The sequence below is a fragment of the Lynx canadensis genome, chromosome F2 (genome assembly GCF_007474595.2).
Source record: "Lynx canadensis isolate LIC74 chromosome F2, mLynCan4.pri.v2, whole genome shotgun sequence".
NCBI lineage: Eukaryota > Metazoa > Chordata > Mammalia > Carnivora > Felidae > Lynx > Lynx canadensis.
In genome coordinates, this window is record NC_044320.2 from 73,576,811 (window position 1) to 73,599,048 (window position 22,238).

A 22,238-nucleotide genomic window follows, 5' to 3' on the forward strand; every position below is an offset into this window, starting at 1 on the left:
AAGACATCAGCTCTCGTGGATGTGGTGCAAAGTGAGTGGCAATCAGAAAGTTCTGGATGGGGGGCCGGGTGTTACCATCTCTCTTCTCCTGAAGCCTTCCCTCCCTGCCCTTTCTCCTTGGGATCACCAAGCTAAACGCCTCTGTTCTCTTATCCCCTATTATTATTTATTTCACGGTCTCTCCTCTACCACAGAGCTGTGTCTTCTATCCTTGTCTCATGAATGCTTAGCGCAGAACCTGGCACTTGGTAGGTGCACATCATCACAGAGTAAAATAATAAAAAAAATGAAATACACTTAAATGAGAGCCCTGTGTCTCTTCAAATATTTTTCCAACCCAGGCAAATCTGGGGGGGGGGGGAGTCAATCCTGAGATATTAATCACTTGCTAAGGACAGATGTCCCTTGCTTTTTACCATCACAGATGCCCAAGCATCTGGCCAGAAAGCCACCTCGAGGTGCCATACCACAACCTCACATCCAAGACCCTGTACGACACCTTGGTCTTTCTTTTCTGCAATTATTTTCAGGCTGCGATCAGCCCAGGGGCTTTGTGGCACATCCTATTCTACGTGGAACGACTTTTTGTTTTTAAACTCACTACCATTTTTTTCGGCTATGATCACGAGCCCCTAGGAGAAAAAGTCAGGAAGTAGCCCTTGATGTTTTAATTTAAAAAATTATACATTTTATATTCTAGTTCATGCTAACGGACTTATTTCTGATTGGTCAGAAATGCCGTTCTCTCAGCAGTTAAGAGCCACAGAATTACAAGGATGGGCAGAACAAAATTTTAAAGTGTCTAAGAAACTTATTTTTACTTTCTCATTTCAGAACTACATAAAGAATCCTCTGAGCGTAGTAAAAATAGGTTGTAATTGATCTGAAGATAAAAGTGTAGTACTTGGTACTCTAAGAAAGTGTAGTTCTTGGTACTCTAAGAAAAGATGGCTGGCATTTTGTTTAGTGCTATTTGAAAAATGCCCCTTTAGTATATGTTAAAAGGCCCTTTGGGATATCATAGTACCTTACACAATATCCGTGCACATTTATAGTTACATCGCATTTTTAAGAAGTTCCTTCTAGACACAGAACGTCTTTTAAGGTCCGGCCCTTGAGAATCAACGTCATTTACAACTATTTCCCACAGCTTCCCAAATGCTAAGTGGGGCTGTGCTCAAAAGGGAGGTTTACAATGGTTATGCAGGACAACAATAATTTACTCTTCAGGCAGCTTCCTTCTTGGAAATTCTGTAAGACTAAGGTGATTAAGGAGGGGTTTCGGGAGATTAGCAGAAGGAGAAGGAGGACAGGCAGTTATGGAGCCGCATCAATTTATTCTTGTGCAGATGAGTGTCCACGCCCAACTGTCAAATGCAGGTTATTTTCCACACCTGCAGCAGGAAGCATGTCAGGCAAAGGATGGAGGGCTGTAACTGGAGAGAGGGGTCAGGCCGTGTGAAGGACAGCACGATCACCGTAACCAACTGCGCTCCCGCCACGGCGACGCAACCTTCTGAAGTCAGAACCAGGCGTGGCTGGGGTCAGGGGAGTCCGAACAGGAAGTCAGAGCTCTCGGGAGGGCGACCCTTCCCACATTCGTCCCGTCACACGTGCTATCTTAAAACCAAAACGCTGCCACTGCCTGTAGTCACAGAGAGCCCCTGCCTTACAATGAGTGACTGCCAAACTTTGTTATTTATAGATGACGCTGCATTACCATAAATGACCCCCTTTCTTTATTTTTTTTTCTTAAAACTGTGATTTGGGAGAAATGTCACATTAGACAATTTATTACAACCTCTGGAGAGACTAGGGAGGGGATCCGGGCGGTGGGGAGTGAAGCAGAGTTAGTATTCTGAAGTTTTCCTCTGCCTGAGAATATACGGAAGCCCTTCCCACCAGATCGTAGCTTTCAATCAAAGCAGTCATTTTAACAAAATACTTAAATGGCACTGTTTGGCTTTTCAGGAGCAGGGCAATAATTCCTGACAGCCTTCAGATATCAGCAGGGCTCTCCACTGATAGCAGACCAGACGCATGGTGGCAGCCAGCCAGCCGTGTGACTGGTGAGTCAATACACAAGTTTCTGTGGTCTCCACAGTCGGCGACGGTAAGGACATCAATTGTTAAGTTTGAGGACCAGATGATAACAAGGGGTTCTTCTGTATCAAACAGCTCTATGGCGAAGGTACGCTGAGAAACAAAAACTCACGCTGCGTTTGTCTGGGTTTCTTGAAGCTCAGCCTTGGCCATTTAGATATTTTTCCTCCAGACTATACCACCTTTATTACACCATTTAAGATTATTTAGGGTTTGATTTGGAAAACAGTCCAGGCGACCATGAATAGAAATTTTCAAACGTCGTCAGACCTCAGTCAAAGTGGTCAGAACCCCACCTTTCTGTGATTTCATTTCAACTCCGAAAGCAGCGTAACATCCCTGTGAAACAAAAGCCCCGAGTGAAAAATTCTCTCTTTGGCACAGCTGAATACGCACCTCTACATATTTCTGGCACAATGGGATATGCTAATATTCTCCATATTAAAAAAGCTTAATGGGAACTACAAACAGTGAAACAAAGAAAGCCATCCAAAATGAAGGCTGCACACATCTTTGCAGAAACAATAGCACATTACTTCTGCGCCGACACCGGGAGAATCGCTCCCCCGTCCTCATTAAAGTGTGTTTCACTGAACTCTCCTCGATTGCTCATTATTCATGAGAGTCTGGACTCCATGCAAACAAAGTCACCCGGCTACGGAAACGCACCTCCAAAGCCACCTAAATTGAGGCAACATCGGACTTTCCAAAACAGAAGAGAATCAATAAGAATCATCCCCCGCTACCTGCACTCTTGAATCCAGGTAAAAACAATATTCCTTCGTGAACAGGGGAGCTGTTTACCAGCCAAGCCTTCTCCAGGAGAACACATTACAGTCTGGGAAAGCTGGAGCACGCGTGATATTAACAAAAGCAAGATCAAATTAAAACGGAGGACATGACGAACGCACTTCATTTCACGCATGGCCCTGTTTTTCCCTGCGAGATAAAGCCTCAAAGTAATTACCATGAACTGAAACTTCTCCAGTGATCTCCGGGAGCCGGCAGCCGGTGCCTCCGATGAACTACAACAAAGACGGACACCTTCTCTCCGGTGCCTTCCTCCTCCTTTACTGTCAGCAGCCAAGCACCTCCGCCGTCGCAAGAACACAGTAGAGTATCTCTGTATCTGTGTCTCCAATGCAGCATAAAGAGTACTGTGGAAACCTATCAAACTGGCGAGCAGCAGGGCGAGCAACCAATGAGGAGAGGCTCATGCAGAATCCAGCACATGCTCTCTGAGGCGCAGCCTGTCACCAGCGCTTAGCAGGCTGCTAATCTAATTATAGCTAGTTTGCTAGCACAGAGCTCTTGGAGAAAAAGCACAGGAGCAAATTGCATTTTAATAAATTAAGCCCCACAGACAAAAATCATCTTGATTTCCTGTCATTTTGAAGATGGATGCATCACCTCATAAACGAGAAGTGTTTCTTACAAGTGCATGCCTGTGTGCTCTCCAGTCTGGAGAAACAAAGAGTGGTGCAATCGATGTGCCGTGCCACCAGCTTCCTTCAACTTCACAGAAGCCAGCAGGGAGAAATAATAAAATCGATACCGCGAGGATATTAAAATCCAAGTCCTCTAAAATCTGCGCCTCACTTTATTTACCCTGGGTCAGCAATTTGCCACTCATTTGTCCTGAAGTGCTAATTAATCTCTCAATGTCATTAGAAGTACCACGCACGTTTGTGTCCATCGGGGAAAAGGGCTACTCAAGGTGTCAAAAGCCATAATCTTGATTCTCCTGATGAATAATAATTCAGAGTTACAAGGGATGGAAAAGGATTATCAGAAGTCATTATAAAAGCAAAAATTAAATAAATTTGCCCACCTCACGCTTTAACGGTAGAATCAGTTCTAGAAGCCAAATCGTGTCAGGGATGGTTTGATGCAAAACTAAAGGGCATGCGTCTAAGTGGCAAACTGGCTGGGTTGAAGTTCTGGATCAGCTATTTCCTACCTTTGTGACTGGGCAAGGGACTGGATTTCTCGGTGTCTCAGAGGCAATAATGCGAGACACCTTGCAGGATTATTGTCAATGGGCTATTAGCACTTAGCACGGGGAGGGGGACTGGCACACAGTGAGTTCTCATCAAGCTATTATTAATAGCAGCAATCTTTTCACGACGTCCTATTACCTACCTTCTTTTCCAGTATCACACTACTCTAAAAAAGTATCTAACCACTTCTGCACTGTGGAATTTTGTCAGAAACACCATTTAGAATTAACAGTGACAAGCTAATGGCAGACTTGATTAATCACAGAGAATCATTATTGTATTCACTCTAGTAACAAAAAAAATATGACACCTCCTTCTTTTTGCCTACGTAATTGCTACAATTTCACTTGATTCTGTAAGAACCGATCTTAAAAGGACTTTTCAGGAAATTATGGGCATATAATTGTATTTCATTTACGACTTGCAATATGGATTATATGATATACATTTTGAAAGTGTTTTCTATGGAATATAAATTGGGGAAAGTTGGTAATGAGAAGTTCGATTAAATTTAAATTGACAAATTTATGTGAGAAGGGGAGAGGAGAGAAGTCAGTGAGTCAAAGGCAACTTTTGTCCCTGCAGCCTACTTACACATTTGTTTTCCCTGAAAGTCATTTCTTTCTTGTATGTTCCACAAAATTAACAATCCCGGGATGATATTTATCAAATCTGTTAATCTGTTCAGTGTTCTTTCAGTAATTCCCAGAAATTGCTATGTTCTACCAGTTAAGTTCTGATCCGACGATACTGGGCAAGCTTCTCATTTCTATAGTTTTTATTTTGCTCTGCTTTTTATTTGAAAACCTTGATAGAAAGCTGACATTCTCAAAAGGCACTATGATTTGCTCTAAGGAACCAAATATCCCCAGGGATTAATCAGTGGCCATAGAAAAGGAATCCTGCCTAAGGATCATTTTTCATCCACCAGTCTTTGTGTCCCACAACCTGTTTGGGAAATAAGCTAGTGAAAGGGACGACATGGTCCATAAACTCCAAAGGAGAGCACAGAAACTCATGGCCCATCAACTTAAGAATGAAAAAGGGCGTAGAAACGTACACACAGACACAAAGTCGGGGGAAACATGATGGAGACAAGTCTGCTAAAGGAAAGTATTGCCGCGTGCGTTACTTGGGAGCATCGACCACCGAATTATCAAAGCGCAATCAGCATCATCAGGAGCTAAAACTCCAAGAGGAATTGGCTTCAGTGATTTGGCCTAAGGCACAGCTCCCCAGAGGCTGCCAGGATACAGACTAGTAACACTTCCAGGCATTTATCTAGGAAACATCGAACAGCTCTGCCTTCCCCTTCATTTAACAGACTGCTAGCTCAAAAAAAAGGCACTTTAAAAAGCTGTTTGATTAATTTCTCTCATGCCTGTTTTGTAGAAGCATTAAACAGGCCCTTTCTGAGAGACGGAAGCAACTGTCCTTTCTTCGGTCTTATCTTTCCACATGTTTAGAACCAGTATTTGTTTGAAACTGGGTAACAGTTCATTGGTCATCTTTCTTACTGCCACTCTGCTGGGCGAGCCTATATATTTGGTTTTAACCTCCGCAACGAGCACTTTTGTCTTTGAACTTTTGTCAACTCGTCCTTGATTCTGAAAAGCCATTCGTCCCCTCAACGAACGGTGCTTGGCACCTCCTGTGTGCAAAGACCTGCTGGACATTGACAACAGCGGCACAGGGAGGAGTCAGAGCGTTCAGATTCTTAATGGAGCTTCCATTCTAATGAGGGAGATGAACATCAAGCGATTCATTAACAAATGAGCCACCATGATGGCGGTAAACCCTTGGGAAGCGCTGTGGGGGGGGGCAGGGGGTGCTGTGAAAGCATGTAAGTGGGGGGTGGGGTGACCGGTCTGTGGCTGGAGTGTGGGTGAGGGCCAGGGGTGTGTCAAGGTCCTGGAGAGGCTGGTGGGACTGGAGGGCAAAGGAGGGACTTGGAGACACAGCCGGAAACAGCATCCACCAGAGAAGGAAGGAAGGGAGTTTGGTCCAAGCCTTCTGAAAATATGACTGCTGATTTCCTTTTCAGTTCTTTCTAGAGTAAGAGGTTCCCACAATCTTCTAGGTCAAAACTTTCGCTTGCCCTGCCCTGTACAAAGAACAGAAACGTGTGCATCTCACATGTGCCACACTGGGCAAGGAGGAGCAGTCACGCACCACGGGCATCAACCTCCCTGAACGGAATCCCTCAATTCTGTTTTGATTCTCTAACCTTGGAGAATGAAGAGAGGAAAGCGTAAGCGTCGAGACTTTCCATACAGAGTTCTGTTAGAGTTTTCTTCTTCCCTTGGGAAAGAAACCAGAGTTCCCATACTAAAAATGATTCTTTCTAAGCCTATGGCTCCTAGATAACTTTAGACTGATCCGAGGTGTCTCTATTTTGGTTGTTTGTCAGACTCCAACTTGCCGCAAGGGGTCCAGGAAAGCTGCTTCTGCTCTGGGGATCCAGATCCGGTTCCACCGTGGGGAGGGCCGCTCATAAGCTGGGCCTCCGTGGCCAAGGATTCTCCCACTTGGCTGACCGGAGCCGCAGCTCAGCTCTCCTCTCCCGGCTCTGCCAAGGGAAGGAGCAAGGACCAGCGGTTGATTGGTGGTCCGAGGCGTGCCACGGATCCCAGCCCACGTGGAGTACGGGCTGGCCAGTATCAGAACGGCCAGCCTGGGATGGCGTGGCCCTGACCAGCCGCGTTTCCATCATGGGGTTTCAAGCCGCCAACCACCATGCAGTCGCTGTGCGTGGGACTGGGCGGAGATGCTACCAATCAGCTCCCCCCAGACCAAATGAAGGGCTTTAGCATACCACCGACTCCCAACTCCAAGGGAAAGAGAAGCACGCCCAGGCTGTGAAAGCCTCCTCTGGCTACCAGGGGTGGGACCGCTGATGGAACAGCATATGAGTAGTTAGGAAGTATAGTGCTCTTTCCTTCTCTGTTCATAACACCCAAACACTGGCCTGCCTGCCTTCCTTCCTTCCTTCCTTCCTTCCTTCCTTCCTTCCTTCCTTGTCTTGCTTCCCTTCTTTCTTTCTTTTTAGAACGCAGCACACGGGTGCCTGAAGCAGGTGTAACATGGACAGGCTGGGAAAGACCAAAACGGGCTGCTGGAAATTCCCCCACCCGTGCCAAAGACCAGGTGCGGTCCTCAGCCCCCCCCCTCCATTCGGATGCTTCGCACACTGCCCCGTGTGCCACGAAGTGACCCCGCTGTGCAAACAGGGCCTCCGACGTTCCTTCGCCCATCAACGCAGGATGCCGTCGTGTGAGTCGGCTCTCGGGGCCTCCTGGGAAGCCACCTGCTGAGGAAGATGATTATGTCTGGACGACCATCTTGCCAGCCCTCGTAAGCAGCCGGTGTGAGTCTTCTCAGTGCGGCTCGGTTTCCAATCTAGCCGTGCATCCTGTAGGGTCTTCTCAAAGCCTTGTCTGCGCCATCGCCTTTGCTTGTCTTTCTTTGTCTCCGAACGATTCATATTTTATAGTACCGGCGGAGAGAGATGGGAAGGTAGGGGACAGCGAGACAGCTAAGGAGGTATGAATCTGCGGGGCGGCTAGCTCCAGAGAGACTCCGTCCTGGAGGCTGGCTGTGAATGGCTAGCAGTCGCTCGCAGAGTAAAGCCTTTCCGACATCCTCGCACTCTCGGCATCTATCCTGTCAACGAGGACCCAGGGCGGCCCAAACACCCTCGCGGAGGGACTTCACAGGATCCACAAGTGCAGGGCTGGACACCACCAGTCGGTGGTACTTGACCACAGCACTTGGGCGGATTGTTTCCCGGGGGCCCCCTCTCCCCATTTCCTTGGCCCCCTTTCCTGCTGTATCCCCCTATAACAAACCTATGAGGCCCTGTCCGCTCTCAGCCTCTCTTCCAGTTTGCCACCCCAGCCCACCCAGCGGACCACCGAAGTTAAGGCTTTGGACTTTGACACGACTTAATCATAGGTCAACACTGCACGGGGATTAGCCCTATCATGCCGATTTAACCAAGAATGTAACTGGTTTCTCAGGCCCAGAGGTAAGAAGTCACTTGGGGGAAAAAGAGAACAAAGAATTCCTTAGGTATGGGACTAACCCTCAAAAAAGTTTCTACAGACAAAGTTTACCTCTGCAATGTCCCATACCCTTTTGTACCGCACCCTGACCCCAAGGATGCCCAAGTACCAAGCGCCTACAACCGTAGCAGGCCACGTAGGGCTGCCCAGCCCCCAAACCTCCTCGAGTTCTAAAACTAACCAGCCAGGACTTTGTCCTCCTACAGGCAAACGGGCCTCCTACGCCTGTTGTGCACAAGAAGTAACAAGTCTCCTGCCCTGGGGGTGAGCTCCTGCACCTGTTAAGAGGATGGTAACCTCAACATTCAGCGTGAATTAAGAAGAACCCACAGAGTTCCTTCCGCGCAGGTCCACAGGGTTAAGAAGAGAGCTGGGATATGTAGTGCAAAAGGGGCTTTCCCCCCACCCCCTCAGACCTGAGAAACTAAACGATTAGGGTGACATAAGCAACTTTTGAAATTCCGATGCAAAAAGCACACTTCTGTGCCTAATGAACATCAGATGAAGAAAAATCGTCATAAGATGATTTCATTTTGCATCTAACTCACAAACACAACATTCTTAGGAAAGCATCTTTTCGATTCAGCTATTTCCTACAGCAGCCCATTTCCACCCAAATGATTGTTTCTTAATTATAAAGTCCAACAGTCAATTACAGGGAGTGTTAAAAGTATCTCAACGCGCAGGAATTTAAGCATTGCATAATAACGCACAGGAATTTAAGCACTGCATAATAAAAGAACTTCTATATTCTCCAGAAACCAAAACTCCTACCTTCCTTTCACTTATATTTATATATGGTTACAAGTCAAACATGGGTTTGTTTTTTTTTTCCAGCCGATGAGGCAGAACGCACAAGGACATTTCATGCGTGTGTAAGTACATGTTGGTATCAGAACACGCATGTGGACAGCAGGGAGCCTTGCACGAATGGACATTCGAGCAATTAAAAATTAATATCACTAAGAAACTTTAACAATAACAACAACACAACCATGGTGGTGGAATAAGACATCAGTGATCTATACCTTAATGGGAATGATTTTAAATAACCGATAAGAGGGGCGCCTGGGCGGCTCAGTTGGTTAAGCGTCCAGCTCTTGGTTTTGGCTCAGGTCATGATCTCACAGTTCGTGGGTTCAAGCCCCGAGTTGGGCTCTGTGCTGACAGCACGGAGCCTGCCTGGGATTTTCTCTCCCTCTCTCTCTGCCCCTCCCCCACGTGTGCTTTTTCCTCTCTCTCTCTCTCTCTCTCTCTCTCTCCTTCTCTCTCAAAGTAAATAAATAAACTTAAAAAAAATAAATAAATAACCAGTAAGATTAATCCTCAGCATTCTGACTTGTAGCCTTTAAGAAATGTACGTTTAGGACAAGGAAGAGAGGGTTATTTGAAAACCTAAAAATAGTAAGGAGACATTGCCTCAGTAGCTCGAGAAATGTATATTGGGCCCCTACTTATGTGATCATGGGTTGAGATATACCGTCTTCCTTGATGGAATTTACAGGTGAGGGAGGCAGTGAGCACCAGAGAGCTTGTTGGGAAGGAAGGGAAATCAGAAAGGGGAGCCACAAACTAGGACTTGCTCAGGAACTCCAATTTGTTCCTATTTTGCTCCTTTTCTCGCTAAAATCATGTTTGTTCTTATACACAAAAAATTAATTACCCCATGGGTATAATAATTAAATATTATTAAATAATCTTATATATATCTTATATAGTTATTATATATAATAACAATAATGTATAAACACATCACACATATCATATATAATATATACACAAAAATAATCTTATATAGAATAATATAATAAACTTTGAATTGGCTTGCAGTAATATTCCTAAGCATATCACCTTTTCTTCTGTTCTCAAATCATACCATGGTTTATGGACACTGACAGGCATCTTCTTGGATGTGAAGGTGTTTACCTTATCAACAATCTCTGTTCTACCAAAAGGACTCAGGCTTGGACTCTTTCTCTACTGACCATCGATAATTCCTACACAACTTTAAATTACAATAAATGGACTAACGTCCTAAATCGTAGCTTTGACTCCTAAAGTGGCATGCGTAAATATTTCAGTTAAATGAAGCTTCCTATAATTGTAAACAGTTCTGCATAGTATCAGCCCCCGTTCTTGAGGGCATCTCTACAATTACCGTCCAAAAATCAAGGCATATAATCTTGCATGACTGAAGCCTACTGCTATTTTAAGCAACAGCTTCAAGGAATCCCTTCAAGTATGTATCGTACGAAATGTTCATAATTATGTTTTAACGTTACTAACTTTGAAAGGTTACTTCATCCAAATATCATTTGCTATGAAATTCATCTGGGGTCTTTCTGAAACATTTAAAGTTTCCTTTAAAGCCTAAGGATAGGTGTCTTGAAAGGGTATGTCATATGAAAACTTTGGAAGTTATATCCTCCTGAATGATATTCTTTGGGGGAAATTATGTTGCTAGAATAACATCATCATGTACTTCTCACCTCCTATCCCATTACACTTTATACCAATCTACTCCTTTCCAGCTGGCCACCTTGGGTAAATTACTTAACTTCTCCATGCTTGAATGTTCTCATCTACAACATGAGGATGACATTATGTGGATTAAGTGAGTTAATATATACAACAAGCATTTAGAGAGTACCCAGCATTTTGTAAACATTAAGTTCTCCACACTTGGCTGATGGCAAAATTAAACATCCAGGCCAAATGATATTCATGTTATTAGAGAAACCGACCCTCTCTTAGAAAAAGAAGTATATAATATAAATACATCATGCCCTGCGTGCAACCCAGAGGGGAAATGTGATACTGTTAAGAGCTTGTTAGTAACATCTAGAAATCCTGGAACTTAAATGAGCATGGCTTTTTTTTTTTTTTTCCCTGGGGGCAATGTGGGAAAATGTCTTGAAAATGTGACAAATGTGTATACGTTTACCCCTGGCCATTCACCATGGGGAAATCATCCTACAGACCATATGCAAAAATAAATTAGAAATAATTGAGAATATATGAAAAAATGTATAGAGTGATGATATGTGTCATATCACAGTATCCCTTAGAGAGCCAAAACAGAAAGGAAATCCCATTCAACAATAGCCAATTGGTTACATACATTATGGGGTATAAAATTAATGGAATATTATACTGAATTTAAAAAATTTTTCTACTGTGCTATCACTAACATAAATTATTTACTAAAGCTTTGTGTTTTTTCCCACTCCCACCCAAGGAAAAGAAAAAACCTAGGGTGGCCAGTGTTTAATGAGTAGAGCCCCTCTAATGTCTTGGCCTGGAGATTCTTGTTGCCCCCCCTGCCCCGGTGGACAGATCTAGCCTACAGCCAGTCTGCAAGGTGCAACTCAGCCTTGCTAACCATTAGGTGAGGAACCAGCCAGTAAGCAGCAGCCTCAGCAACCACGATTTTGATGAGCTAATTGTTCTCAGCCGTAAGTCAAACCATTAGAGTAGGAACCAAAAGTTCAGCCTGGATTGTCAGCCAATTTGCTGATGATTATTAGACATCAGGGCAAGCCTCTGCTGGCACTCACACAAGCCCTCATTGCTAAGTGCAGCTCAGATATTCCTCACCTTAGTTATTTGGATAATTCTCTGCTTTTATCTAAAAGCGTTCTTACATACTTGGAAGACATGGCCAGGTTCAGACGTCTGGAAAGAAGCCAGTAAGTTTAAGTGCTGTAGAAAATGGAAAATAATTTCTTTGGATATAAAGTTAGAAACATTAGCATGCTTCAAGATCGACTGGGACCTTGGCAGGTGTCTGAGGCTTTATGGATTGTTGCTACTACAGCAGGAATCAAGTTTAAAATAAGGTAAAGCGAAACAATCCCCTTTTAGCGTGTCTGCCTAGATACTGTTTTTACTTTCACAGTTTAAAAAATCTTGTGAACCCTAGCTCAGTATCATTAATAGATAATGGTTCAATGGTTTTGTCAGAAAGATATTTCCATTTACACGTGTATATTTTAAAGATAGTTTTATTATATCTAGGGACCAATTTTTTAAGTTCCACAATAGAAATTAATGTGCAAGTGGGATTTGTTTAAGAGAAACCTGCCTTGCAGCAACCTGAGCCCTACTCCATCTATATATACTATTAAGTGTGTAATGACCTGTAAAGTCAAGACTTTTTTTTTCCTGCTGAAAATAATCACCCCCAGTTTCTTTTTTGAGTGTTAAGTGTTTTTTTTTTAATGTTTATTTATTTTTGAGACAGAGAGAGACAGAGCGTGAGCAGGGGTGGGGCAGAGAGAGAGGGAGACACAGAATCCGAAGCGGGCTCCAGGCTCTGAGCTGGCAGCACAGAGCCCGACACGGGGCTCGAACTCACAAACCATGAGATCATGACCTGAGCTGAAGTCGGACACCCAACCCACTGAGCCACCCAGGCGCCCCGAATGTTAAGTTTTTCATACACGGTGACCAGTTTCTGTATCTGGATTCCCTACATGTCTCCTGTTCCTACTTCCAAATGTACACATTCTTTCCATGTTTTCTTTTAGAGCAAAGAAGCAATTTTTCATTACATAATCCTGTTAAAGGCAGTGATAATAATTAGGGAACCCTTTTTCCTTTAACTCATGTTCTTCTCCTGGAGCGTTTTACCACTCAGTGATTTTAAGGAGAAAAAAATAACGTGTCCCTCAAGAATGAATAAGTTATTTGAAGGGAAAGAATCTTCTGAAACTATGAACATCTGACGACTTTCTAAACAAACAAGAAAATCTGTGTCACTTACTTAAGGTTCTTTCTTGGGTTGTCACTTTATGCTTTATGGACACAATAAAGGGGAAAGTTCTTCCTCCAAACATTACCGAGACAGTGTGTAAATCTGTGGCGAGATCTGAAAATCATTTCTGCGGACGTGGGTTCTCTTTCTGTAGGGTATGTTTTCTAAGCACAGCGTCAGTATATCAGGAAGAACAAGCACAGGAAAAGATAAGCTTCACTGCATATTACTTTTATCGTGGGTATGTTATTAACTTTGAAACTGGAAGCGATGGGAAGGACATGAATTCACCTTCAGGAAACTTTCTCGCGTCTCTCTTCGGCTTTATTTTCAAAGTCAGATTACAAGCTAATTTAAATTTCAGGCAGTCAATTACATTCCTCTTGACTTGACTGCTCGTGATCTTTGCCAAATCAGCGCTCCATTCAGGGAGAAGCTATTTTATTTCTACTGCAGGCAGGTCTTCTTCTGAAGAGGAGAGTTTAAATTCCTTTTCCATGGAACAGCACGTGATGAATGCTTTTTATCATAAAGTCTGAGTCAAGCCTACACAAGTGGATTGTGTACTAAATTACATAGAAGGCTTTTAAGTTAACATCACAGAAATGGTCTGCGCTAGGAATAAATGGCATAAAGTACCTAACAGGTGAGCGGAAAAGCGCCATAGGAGCTCAGAGGGTGGCAAGAGAAACTGCCCACCTGATACCTTGATGGTATCCACCGCATTTTCTAAAGCAGCACGGGCCGTTTCAGTCGTCTTCCTCCAAAGGCGAAGCATAACCTTTGCATTTGTTTTTAATGGTGTTGAAGAGCAAATACAATTTGAGGATGTGATGTGAGTCGATGCCAGGCTTTAAAAGGTGGTTCCTGGCGTTCCATGAGGACTCCTTCAGATGCTCCAGATGAGAGGGCCAACACCTCCTGCCTCAAACCCCAGCCGAGGACAGGCCAGGGAAGGAAGCACAGAGAGGGAAGACCTTTCTTGATTTGTAGTTGCTACTGTTCTTCAAATGTCCTCATTTTCAGCAACGGAGCTGACGCGGAATTTCTTCTCTGATTTTTTTTCCTTCGGAAACAAACGTAATTTCTGTTTTCCCCAAAGAGGCCAAAAGATGTTCATGCTGTGTACCTTTTGGAAAGGATGTATTTTTCAAGGAAGAAAAAATACTGCACCGACAACCGAGAGGGAGCTGTACTGAAGCACCGTCATTTTGAACCCTGGTTGGACTCAGCTGTGTGATATTAATTGGAATATCAATTAACCGATCTTCCTTTTTTGATTTACTAGTTTGGGGCTGCTCTGTAGTCTGTGCTCGCTCAGGCCTGCGTACATATTTCTTTTCAGCATTGTTCTCTGACCCAAATTGCAGTGAAATGGAATGTATTACACCAAATTTTTCATATCTGAATAAACCGAACTCATCCAACTGCAAAACACATTCCACCCGCAAAATTCCACGTCAGCGTCAAACATCCGTGATGTTTCACACTCTGTGTTCATGTGTCCCACTGTGTGGAACCTAGATGGTGAGTCACCTGTGTTCCCACTGATAAGAAAGTGTCCTCCTCCTCCTCGGGAAGGACACTAAGCTGTTCCAGAAAGACACTGAAAGGCCAACACTATGGTGTTAGTAAGAAGCAACTGTTAGAGCAATGACCCAGAAGAGTCCAGAAATAGATCCACAAATACACAACTGATTTTTGAAAAAGGCACTCGGACAATGCAATGGAGAATGAAATGTATTTCAATAAATGATGATGGCACAGCTGGATACTCATTAGAAAAATAGTAAACTTTGACCCTTACTAAACCGGAGATAGATCATAGACCTACAAGTTAAAACCCAAAACTGTAAAGCTTCTAGAAAAATCAGATGAAAATATTTTTGCAACCCCGAGGTAGATAAAAATTTTCTAGAGCCACGAAAAACAGTTAAAAAATTGACAAATTGATGGGGTGCCCGGGCGGCTCGGTCGGTTAAGCGCCCGACTTCGGCTCAGGTCATGATCTCGCGGTTTGTGGGTTCAAGTCCCGCGTCGGGCTCTGTGCTGACGGCTCAGAGCCGGAAGCCTGCTTCGGATTCTGCGTCTCCCCCTCTCTCTCTCTGCCCCTTCCCCACTCACACTCTGTCTCTCTCTCAAAAATAAACATTAAAAAACGTTTTTTAAATTAACAAATTGGTCGTTGACCAAAGTCAAAACTTCCGCTCATCAAGTGACACTATCGAGGTAGGTACTCATCACCATTAGTCATGAGGGAAACACAAACTTAAACCCCAAAAGACACTAGCTCATGATGTGGGAAACAAAGGCAAAGTTAAATTTCCCTACAACTTACAGCACACTGACAAGTCCTTGAGACAGGCAGGGTGACCTTCTTCTGAGAGCTCCACTCTCTTGATGTGGACACTCGACTAAGGGAAATAGACAATCTTAGCCCGACCCCCTAGGATCGTGTGAGTCTACTTTAACATATAGAAATTCGTTTGGAAAAGTCCTTTATTTATCTCTACCTCTCCAAGATATATGTTTCCAAGCATATGGCCCACTGATCTACATCTGGAGGGTGTCATGACTGAGAGTTTACGAGACAGTCGTAAATGACCTTTTCCTAACCATAGCTAGCCTCCTCAAGGTCCTGGAAACCTTGCTTCCAAAACTCCTTAGAGACTTATGCTGTTCCTAACCCTCAACCTGAAGGTATAAAATCCGTCACCCATCATAGTGTCAGGGCAGCTCTTTCTGCCCACAGGTCACATCCCTGTGCTTTGACAAAACCACCTTTTTTTGCACCAAAGTCGTCTCAAGATTTCTTTCCGGGCCGCCGGCTCTGAACCCCATCACTTCAAACCACATCAGTTCGCAGCCACTCAAATCACTGAAAATAAAGAGGCAACAGCAAATGTCCGCGAAGACGCGGAATAACCGGAACTTTCACGTGGTGCTAATGGGACAGTCGGAAGTTAACCAAACATCTGGCCTCTGAGCCAGCAATTCCACTCAGGGGTCGTGTCCGAGATACAGGAAAACATCTGTCCAGTTAAGCAATGCTCGCAGCAATTTGATTCAAAATGTCCAACTGGAAACAAGCCAACTATCCATTAACAGAAGATCAGAGAAAACCCAATCGCGCTATTTACACACAATGGGGTGCCACTCAGCAGTAAAAGGACCCAGCCACTGAGAGAGACAACAACATGGATGAATCTCCAAGACACGATATTGAGTGAAAGGAAACAGGACAAAGGGCATTTACTGTGATTTCACCGATAACACGATTTAAAAACAGATAAAACTCAACTTGTGGTGATAGAAATCAGAACAATGATTTCATCTGGAGCGGAAAAGGGGAAATAGGGCTGCAAAACGGCAAGAGAGAACTTGTGGGAGTGAAGGAAAGGGTCCACATTTTTATTAGGGGCGTTGTAAGAGTGTTTGGGTTTGTTAGACCTTCCTTACCAGACTGGGCACTAAAGATGTGTAAATTTTACCCCCAAAAAGTCCCCTATTGTATAAAAAGCCCAATTATTACCAACAGAGTCTCACTACAAAGTGTTCAAGGTTTTATTACCAATTTCACACCTTCACAAAACTATTTTTAAGTTCTTCTGAATTTTTCTTTTTCTTTTTTTTTTTTAATTTTTTAACGTTTATTTATTTTTGAGACAGAGAGAAACAGCATGAACGGGGGAGGGTCAGAGAGAGAGGGAGACCCAGAATCTGAAACAGGTTCAAGGCTCTGAGCGGTCAGCACAGAGCCCGATGTGTGAACTCACGGACCGTGAGATCATGACCTGAGCCGAAGTCGGACGCCCAACCGACTGAGCCACCCAGGCGCCCCAGTTCTTCTGAATTTTTCAACCTCTTATTTCTATGTAGAATGCCGCGTACACATAAAGAAGAAATGGGAACTCAATTTGACATGAGTTTATGTCAGGTACAGTTTACGCACGTGAATGTCACATTGTACCTTTATCTTTAGATGACTTTATCAGGCCTGAGAATCTCTTTTTCTATTTATAGGCCCTGGGAAAGCTCATTTCCAACAGTTAACTGCTGTTAGCAGCCATTTAAAACGCCTTTCCGGTAAGTTATTTTTGCGTCTTCTGCCTTTACCTGACCAACTTTTCTTTTATTTGTCTCATGTTTGTAATAAAGCAGTTTTCTGGAAGAAATCAAAACATATTTGATATGAAAAGACTGTACCCACTTGCCATTTTCTCTGACTTGTGTGTCACAGAAATGAGCTCATGGCGAAGCATCTTGAGGCCAGAGGAGGCTTTACGACGGTCTTGGGCTCGAATTATCTGTTCTATTCCTTACTGGTTACCGGAAGGTAGGTAAAATTACTTAATTTCTTTAAGACGCAGTTTTCGCTTAGAGAGAAAGTTGTGTGGATAGCTATTTCACAGCTTTGAGAGGGGAGGGGTGCTGGCCCCCTTAAGCTAATAAGGGGGTGCACTGTCTACAGAAAATTAAAAAAAAAAAGTCAAGCTGCACGCAGACGATGCTAAAACGTATCAGTGATAAAGCTCCTGTCCCCAGTGACAATGCGTCTGAAATTCAAAGCAATGCAAGCTGCCCACCTGTGAGGGCGGGTGAAAAGAAGAAACAAGAGAACACAGGACTGAGGCTAGTCTGCCGTGAAGTTCCGGCCCAGGAACAGCTACCCTTCACTGAATACCGTCTGCGTACCTGGCCCCATGGGCGAACCCATTAATCGCTCAATCCTCGCAATGACTCTGTGAGGCAGATACTAACTATTGTCACCACTCCACAGTTCAAGAACCGAGAGGTCTGTGACCTCAAGGCTACCAGCAGGGGCTGGTCGAATCAGGGGCGCCCTGGCAGGGGACCCTGACAGGCGCCTTTGCAACCATGAAGCCACACGATTGCCTCTGAGCTCCTGAGCCTTCGCAGGGGCTTCTGCAGGTGACCGGGAAGGTGGGGGGGGCAGGGCAGGTCACAAAAGGGGGTCTCTCGATGGAAAGCATTCCACTTTGGAAAATGCGGGTCCTCAAGCTTGAGGCACAACAGCACGAGAAACAAGAATGAGGAAGAGGGCAGGGCCTCCGGTTCTATTCTTTAGGAAAATAAGCTAGTTTCAGTTCCCAGTGCCCTGGAAATGGACAAGAGCAGCCTTGCCAAAAACGTTGCACGGAGCTGTCTCAATGTGCATTGTGTGTGTGTGTGTGCGTGTGTGTGCGTGTGTGTGCGTGTGTGTGTGTGTGTGTGTGTGTGTGTGTGTCCAGCGAGCCCAGCAGGACCTCACCCATGCCAGCATCATGTGCCTGAGGGGCCCTGGCATGAGGTCGTCCAGGCTGTGGACCTGTAAGCCAGCCCGGTGTCCTCGCCAAGGAGAGCAGCCCTACTGCAGGGGCCGGCGGAGGACAGCAGAGCCCTTTAGCCAGCCCATAACCGGCGGAGTGTGTTTCATGGCAGGGAACTCGCCCCTCAGCTATAGTGTGGATGTGGCTATAAATCAAGCGGTAATTAGATTTCGCCACATTTAACACAGCCCCTCTGTCGCCCTCATTTACCAGCTCCGGATGGGAAAGAAAGGCAGATCGTTCCCACTGAAAGCACAGACTTCGCTCGGAGCTCTGTGTCCTGTGTTAGCCCTCAGAGCCCAAGACTGCCGTGGAGAGGATGTTCTCTTCGGGTCCGGGTCGTAGGACAGTACCCTGCAACTGCTCCGGTGACGGGGATGGCAAGGGCACCGGGAAAGAGGGGATCATCTGTCCTTATCATGCTGGAACACACATTAACCACCTATGGCACCTATGGAACACATTAACCGCCTATGGAAAAGGAAACGGCAGTTCAAAGAAGCCGTGCATTACTATGAAAATGTAATTAACGTACCAGAAAAGCACTGAAGTCTTCCCAGACGTGTGCACACACAAAGAAACCTATGCAAACTAGCCTCTCATTTGATTTTAGTCCAAGGAAATCCAGCCTTCCCATTAGGCTATAAACATGTCAAACTGGGTGGCTTACGAGGGAGACCTCCAGAGACGTGTGAATTATGCCTTCGTGAAGATTTTAGTTCTAAATGTTATCAAGCCCTGTGAAAATGTAACCTAATACTTAGGTTCTGTAGAAATGCCAACGTTCTCTTTCAGCGTGACCTGAGATGCTTTTCATTTTACATTGCCACACGTTATGCTTCCTAAGTTAAACAAATTTTGATAACCTGTGAAAATGGGAAGTGGTATTAGACAACCAAACAACGCTGAATTTTGATGTATTTTAAACCACTGGCTGTTTTCTCAATGGACTCTCCCTGACAATTTTAAATTTTTTTTTTTTCAACGTTTTTTATTTATTTTTGGGACAGAGAGAGACAGAGCATGAACGGGGGAGGGGCAGAGAGAGAGGGAGACACAGAATCGGAAACAGGCTCCAGGCTCCGAGCCATCAGCCCAGAGCCTGACGCGGGGCTCGAACTCCCGGACCGCGAGATCGTGACCTGGCTGAAGTCGGACGCTTAACCGACTGCGCCACCCAGGCGCCCCTCTCCCTGACAATTTTAAAAAGATGGAAATAGCGATGATTCCAAAATTGGGTTATGGCCGAAAATATTTAGTTTAAAAAAAGTTATAGATTTCAGACCACAGTTGGCAAACGTTTCGGTAAAGGGCCAGATAGTGAGTATTTTAGGCTCCACAAGTCTCTGCCATGACTTCTCACCTGTGTTACTACCGCACGGAGCAGCTGCAGTCAACACATACACAGATGATCATGGCTGTGTTCCAATAAAACTTTATTTACCAAACCTGACAGTGGGCTAGATTTGGCCCATGAACCATCATTTGTCAACCTCTGTTCCAGACCAGACTAAAAACAGAGGGGAATCTGGTCTTTTATATCGGAAACTGACGCTTCAGAGCAAAAAAAGGACTATACGCAAGCAATGTTTTGCATCCAAGTATATAATGTTAGATGTAGCAAATGTTTCTTGAGTTTCTGGAAGTTGCTAATTTTTATCAAGAAGCAGAAGACTTGAGGGTGTTTATGCTTTCTTGCACACAGCATATTAGCCGGTGTCAGTGCTGATCCCAGCTGGAAACAGCACGTCCTATGCGTGACTCAAGATGGCCAGAGGAAAGGGTTCTTACAAAGGAAGGCTTCACTTGACCAGGATTGGATCTCCACAGGCCCAAAGCATCTTTAAAAAAAAGTCACTGCTGTTACTTAAGAGCACAATTGATTCACTCAACTTGAAAAGGGCACTGAAAATGCCATTCTTTGAAAGCATACACGACACTAAGGGAGTGGGGAAAAGCATGATGTCTTCTTCTCAAATGACACAAAAGAATTCGTGTTCACAGGTTTAAGGAAAATTAATTGAAGTGAAACCCTTAGAATGGGCATGGTAAGTATTTAAATGCCAAAAAGGAATATAACCCGAAATGGGGGGGGGGGGGGGAGATGCCACACAGAGGTGGGAGAAGGGTGAGCTTTCTGCAAATGAAGTCAGAGGGAACAAAGATCCTGTGCTCTGCGGTCGGGTCTAAGCAAATGCTCCGGGCAGGTGGAAAAGGACAGGCAGGCTAACACCATAAATCAGGGTGCATACCATCCAGCACTGCTGCCCTTTGACCCCACTGCTCACTGTCCCAGGTGACAAGGCCAGCATGGTGTCCTCATTCCAGAAGGGCCAACCAGTTGAAACCCAAACTCTTCAGGTTTGCTGCTCAAGCCCTTTCTGGAGCAAGAGAGGGGTATGAATAACCGTGTCAGCTCCCAAAGATTTTATATCACCACCTGGGTGACTCTATTTTAAAAAAGGTACTACCTTTGATAATGTAGCAATTCAATACTAGATTAAATGACCCACCTGATATGATGATGGAAAATGGAGAAAGAGAAAAAAAAAAGAGAGAGAGAAAGTACAATGAAATAACTGTTCATTTGTTAGACTTGTGAATAAATATGTAACTAGCCTTATAGAGAAATTTACAAACTAAAGGGATTACTTACATAAACACAGATGTATCCACAGGTAGGCTCTTTTGCTTGTGAGGGTCATGCCTCTCCCTACACCCACCAACCACGACGAGGCTTGGGCTACATACACCAGCCCCAGGGCTCTTGATAAAGGCAGGTTTCACAGGGGTCCAGGGACTGCTCTCTCACCTCCTCCCAACTGCCCTGCTTTTTGGAGTTCTGATCTTTCCCGATCTACTAAATCCCCAGAGGGTGCTTCCCATTCTTGTCTATCGGTTGAGTTGTGTCTAACTGAAGAAATACAGCAAACTATACGAGCGAGCCACGGGCCTTCTGCAAACCCCATCTTGAAAAGCCACACTGACTGCTTATCTGTTCTTTGGTAATGAAGCTGAGGTCAGGGTAGGATATATAAATGCTTTGCCTGCTCTTGTGAAACTGGGGCTAGGAGGCTCTAGGCTCACCCATCTATTTGCCCTCAGGAGGAAGAGATCTGCTCCTAGTTCGTGCTGGAATCTTCCCACCAGGGTCCAGCAGGTAATACCATATATTGAAAGCAAACAGAAAAAGTGAGCTGACATTCTGGAGAGGAAGAGAACAACATTTCATCCCTGAGATAAAATAATTGAAGATATTCCACTGGCGCGCCAATGTTTCGGTCTTAAATCTCTTTCTTGCCCGTCTACAGTGACGGTCTTAGGGTCCTCATGGCCTTAGGTCCCGTACATGTGCTAACTACTTCCCTGTCTTCTCTCCTGAACTCCAGACTGGTACACCCAGCAGCAATTCACTGTCTCCCTTTGCACATCAGCAGCAGCTCGAGTGTACGAGGCCCCACGATCCTGTCCCCATCATCTTCAATGGCAGCACCTTCCTTCCAGGTGTTTTAGTGAGAAACCCTGGAGTCATCCTTTATTCTCCTCTATCACACTATGCATCTTAAATCCCATACACTCGATTTCAAAATATTTCCAGAACCTGACTTTTTTTTAAAATTTTTTTTTAACGTTTATTTATTTTTGAGACAGAGAGAGACAGAGCATGAACAGGGGAGGGCCAGAGAGAGAGGGAGACACAGAATCCGAAACAGGCTCCAGGCTCTGAGCTGTCAGCACAGAGCCCGACGCGGGGCTCGAACTCACGGACCGCGAGATCGTGACCTGAGCTGAAGTCAGACGCTTAGCCGACTGAGCCACCCAGGCGCCCCTCTCTGACCTTACTTCTGATAGCATGGGGCTCCCTTCCACCCCATAAATGATGCTCTCCTGGCCACTCCCACTGCCTGGGCCCTTTCCCACAGAAAGTTGCATGTACTCTCTCAGGTACAGGCTTGACTCAAATACATGCCCCCCCCCCCCCCCC

The 22,238-nt window shown here is 44.8% G+C and overlaps 1 protein-coding gene across 8 annotated transcripts in view; it reads right to left on the reverse strand.

The window, feature by feature from the left end:
* The window catches only part of FAM110B (family with sequence similarity 110 member B), a 145,161-nt gene that overhangs the window by 65,250 nt on the left and 57,673 nt on the right, over positions 1-22,238 (reverse strand). For 2 of the 8 annotated variants that reach the window (XM_030303701.1, XM_030303700.1), the window contains exon 1: positions 3,071-3,339. The exons of 5 other annotated variants lie outside the window; for them this stretch is intronic. The gene's annotated coding sequence lies outside the window, so the exon portion shown is untranslated. Of the gene's footprint in view, positions 1-3,070; positions 3,340-18,463; positions 18,544-22,238 lie in introns of those variants that run through there. One more of the 8 variants, XM_030303702.1, reaches the window with a different exon arrangement.